Genomic DNA, 5,227 nt, shown 5'->3' on the forward strand with positions numbered 1-5,227 from the left:
ACAATAACGAAATTCAACATTTTTAGTTCTCTTATATCGTACACCAGAGTTGGTGGTTGTGTAGGTTCTTATCGTCTTTTTCTCTCTCTTAGGGTCTCGTTTTCTCTCGTTAGTTTTCGTTTCTCCCATTAGCAAGACGTTTGCATTAAACCGTCATTTTAAACTAACAGACAACTTCTAAAATTCCTAAATTATCCCCAACTTAAGTTTGAAGGAGTCCCCTGTGATAATTTTTGCATGTTGCTCACCGATAGCAACTTGTATTTACCATTAAAAGAAAATGAGCATAGATCATTAGAAAACAAAAATTGAGTGTAATGAAGTCATTATAATTAAATGGAGTCGTAAGAAAAACAAAGAAGCCCTCAGGTTGAATTTAGTAAACTTTGACCTCATCCTTGGGCTTGCCCAACCAAAGGAAACTCAGAAGGGGAATCTTTCTTTTTCCTCTACTGAAACACTTTCATAACCCATTGAGATAAGGGTAGCAGTCTAAGTGGAGGGAATGAAAACATTCCTTATTACTTATTAGGCCTTCAGCAAGGTGGGGGTGGCATGGAATGCTTGGGGCTTTGCCAGAGGGGGAAGGGGTTAAAATGTAGGAGCAAACAATCAACCCGAAAAAACATGCACTTAGAAGAGCCAACATGCATGGTAGTAGAATTAAAGAGAGAGCACTTAGTAAAGCAAAATGATTGCCCTATAGCACAAGTGAAGGCTGTCAAAATAGACATTAATTACATAATTTACACTGTACAAGAGTAACCCAGTATTCTTAGTAAAGGAATTAAACAAGGAAAACTTAGTAAGATAGAAGTGAAACATGGTAGCACAACAATTATTAAGAGTTGGGATTGAAAAGTCACGAGCAGCAAAGCACATATTGTGGGGAAAGGAGCACTCAAAAGACAAAAATAAAAAAGAAGAGCATTTAAAAGAGTAGATAGTAAGTACTAAATAATATAAGGAAATGTGATAATAACAAGTACAAGAAGCATATAAAAACCAAACAGTAGTAGTGTGCCTAACAGGTAGTAGCTCAACAGTAGTGGGAGTAATTACAATATAAGTTAGCAGCTGATAATACAAGTAAATGGACATGTGCGAGAGCAAAGTAGTAGGTAAAGAAAAACAATACAGTAGATGGTGGCTAGGAAGGTAGGCAAGAAATGGGAAAGGCCAGTAAATAAACAGATTTAGGGAATCAGAAAATAAAGTAGCAATGAGAGCCCAAATCATCAAAGTAGACTAAGTAAAAGGAAAAAACTAGGGGAAGAGAGATAGAAATGAGCGTTGAAACCAGATATAAAAAAGTTAGTCTAGAACAAAGATGCTGAAGTAGGGAGAGATAGACAACCAAATAGCATTGTGCATCACTAAGCCAACAGTCATAGGAATAAAGTAACGAAGGACAATATCTGTAAAACAAGTAGGGAAATTAGTAAAACAAGTAGAGAGCATGGACAAGCAACAGCTAATCAGATTAAGGCGGAGTATAAAACAAGGAGGAAGCCCCAGTTTCTCACCGTGAGAAACGAATTCGTTTCTCATGGGGGCATTTTTGTGAATAAATCAACAACTTTTTCAACTTTATTCAACTGTGGAGCCCACAATATTGAAAAAGTTGTTGATTTATTTATGAAAATGCCATCATGAGAAACAAATTTTGTTTCTCACCATGAGAAACAGGGAATTTCCCTAAAACAAGTAGCTGTAGACACCTAAAAATGTCTCCCCGAAACCAAAGCCGATGATGAACAATCTTTCACCGTCATTATTGGTCGGGTTCAGTATTTAACCCCGAGAGTGCTTAAAAAATTCGTATTTAATTAAATTCAGTTTTTAATAGTTCATGGATCGGTCTTGATGTTTAGTCAAAGCATAATTTGTTTTTAATTTTGGCCCAAACCCTTTTAGTTTATTTATTTTCCTTTATTTTATTATTTTGGCCCAAACCTTTTATTTTATTTTATTTATTTTATTATTTTGGCCCAATTAATCAAAAATGGCCCGAAATTATCAATCGGCACTTAAAAAGGCTAAACGAAATTAGGGCAAAAATGGATGCACATTTTCACGCGTCACGGGGCTCAATGTCGTGCCACGGTGTGCATTCCCGTGACACGGTGCCAGTGCTGTGACACGGGGCAATTCCGTGTCCTTTCTGCGTAAACCCTTCACGCGTTTCATCTCCCGTAACCTAAATATTTCCCGCGTCACACAGTTTTACCCCGTGTCACGGGATTTTTCCCCGTCTGACGGTGTTTGGCACCGTGTCAGGTGTCCTCTGCCGTGTCGCGGTGTTATTTTTTAGGGTTTTTATCTTTTTAGAGTTCCGTGTGTTCCCTCTACTCATTTTTTCTATAAATACCCCCTCATTTCTGATGTAAGGGGCATCAATTAATTCTCTTTTTCTCTCTTCTATGATCTAGCCTAAACACTAGCCTACCCTTCTTCTTTCAAAATTCCCTCTTCAAGCACTCCAAGGAGTCCATACTTTACTCGAGGTTCTGTCCTTAAACCAAGGCGTGAAAGGTAGAATTGTTTGAGAGTTTGGCCCCAAATCAACTCTATTTAATTTAATTATTGTTTGATTAATTTTCCTTGAAGTTACTAACTCGTTTATTATTTTATAGTTGCAAGCAAACAGAATCAAAGTAAGAATTATGTTCCTTTTATTTCTATTATTTTTTCTAACGATTTTATATTGTTGGATTTATTGTTAATTAAATTGCTTCCAATATTAATGCTTATTATTTATTTATTGATCACCATATTGCATGTTAAAGGGAATATGTAATTGAAAATCACGCCTAATAAGATAATTTGGACAACCAGTTTAGGTTCCTTTTTAATCTTGTTATTTAATCAAGTGATCACTAATATTTTAGAATTATATGTTGCATTAATATTCAACCAATTTAGCCTAATAATAGTTTGGAGCAAATTGAATCTTTGTTTGCATGCCTTTGAGATCGCTGGAGTTACTTTTCACTATAAGAATCGAGTAGAGGCCAATACGGGCGAATGTGACTCCATGACTCACTTCGTACCATCATCCCCGATCCTCCTTTCGTGGTTCCGAACCATATGGAGTTTGTAATATCATGGATTATGAATGGGGTGTAACCTTCACAGGTCAATCGTTGTTGCCTTTCGTTGTCCCTTAATCGTGGTTGCCTTTTATGATCCGTGAACGGTTTACAAGTTCCTTAAAAACTTGTTGGCGGCTCCCTACTTTACTTGTCCCTAATCGTATTATGTCAATTCCCACTTCTTATGAGTGCCAAGCATATTCACCACATGCTTTAACGTAGGCGCACTTCGAACGACGCCTAGAATTTGGCGACTCCACTGGGGAGGATTCTTGGTTATTTATGAATTTGAGTGATCGGTATTTAATTAAGATGATTGGATGAGACTTGAAAGATTCTTGAAAAATATTCCTGTGATTAAATTGGCATTTTTGCATAAGCATGACGTTTTAACGTCACATTTAGGTCTATTCCGTAGGAAAAATCGAATAACTTGATTGCGAATGAAGGAAAACAGGGCACCAGTCAGATTTTCTGAATGCCGCGCCACGGCAGATTCTGCCGTGTCACGGTGTGGTACGCCGTCACGCGGTGTGCAGCATCGTGACGCGGTGCACTCTATCGTGTCACGGCAGTTCTTAAATCAGTCCGGTGGCTTATTTTCTCTTCTCATAGTCAACTTCCTTCGGTTTTTCTGAAGAAACATGTGTGTTCTACATACGTATTAGCCCCGGGGAATATAAGCTCTATCAACCCAAAAACGCTCATAGCAATAAGGGTTCATCCGAGTTATTAAATCCACCCAAACCATGGAGTCGAGTTCGATTTCATCACGAACTCGCGGAGCCGCCCGTTGGCATACACCCTCAAGGAGGTTGCCTTGCTAACGCGTCCAAACTCTTAACCATGGTATCCTTTTGACACCCAAAGTTTGACCAATAGTTGAACATAGATCTTGACCTTAGGTTGCGAACTCTTTTTACATCATCGTGACTAAATGCTACGTGGTTTATTTAGTGTTGACCCACATGTGTTTGCTCATTTTGTTTAACCTATGACTGAGGGTTTTTATTTCCACATAATAATTAATACGGACTTAAAATTGATTAAAACCTGGAAATTACGCAAATTTAGGCTTGGAATTGTGCACCGTGTCACGGCAGACCTGCCGCGCCACGGTGAATAATGCCATGACACGGTGCAATGTCCCGTCTGACGGTGCACTGTACCGTGTCACGACAGTCAAAACCGTGACACGGTGCCCAGGAGGTTTGTCCAGTCAGTCTTTTTTTGGTCTTTGTGCGTGCTTATGTGGTTCGTATGTCTGGTTTGATGTCATGTCTAGTTGTACGGTCATAACACGTGTCCATAACCTCACTGAATCACTCACATGTCGTGTCCAGTTCACACACTTTTCCTTTAATCGTACACCATTTTATGACCGTACTTTAGGATGGTCCTATGTCGTTTTTTGTTTCGTTTTTTTTTCGGAGTATGTCGGATGGTATCCTCCCATACATATTTTTTTAGAAAATAAAGAAAATTTCGATAAAAAAAGGGCGGAAAACCACCGTTGACACAACAAATTGGGTCAAGGTTAAGTCTAGTCATTAAAGGTGTGTTTGTTTCAATGTCACAGGGGTAGATTGTTACGGTTCGAGACGATACCTCAACAACCTCTTATACCAAAGAGGCGTACAAGGAAACCACCATAATCATCTCCACAAAGTCCGTTTCCAGTCTACTTTCAACCAATGGCTACTAAGGAGGATATTGAGAACATCAACAGGACCATTGAGATGTTGTCTAACATGATGCAAACACTCACCACCAGAGTCAACACGGTAGAACAAGACAATCAAAACAATGTCACTATCGCTGCAATGGAAAAGATCAAAGAACATATGAGTAAGATCTCTAAAGATTTCACCTATGTGGAGCAACCTGTCACCTCTTCGTCCATAAGGGACAAACTTCCTGAAAAGTTTTCTACTGCTGACATTCCCAAGTTCAAGCCTACCAATAATCCGCTCTTCCACTTGAAGGCTTTTTCTGCGACCATGGCTCTTAAGGGATTAGATGTGACACTCTTCCCTACTGTATTCCCTCTTTTCCTGGAGCATGCTTGTCAACAGTGGTTCTACTCTCTAGAATCCAAACATGTTGCGACTTGGGAGGATGTTACTGAAAGC

This window comes from Chenopodium album, chromosome 18 (assembly GCF_948465745.1).
Source record: "Chenopodium album chromosome 18, dcCheAlbu1.1, whole genome shotgun sequence".
In the NCBI taxonomy this organism is placed as follows: Eukaryota; Viridiplantae; Streptophyta; class Magnoliopsida; order Caryophyllales; family Amaranthaceae; genus Chenopodium; species Chenopodium album.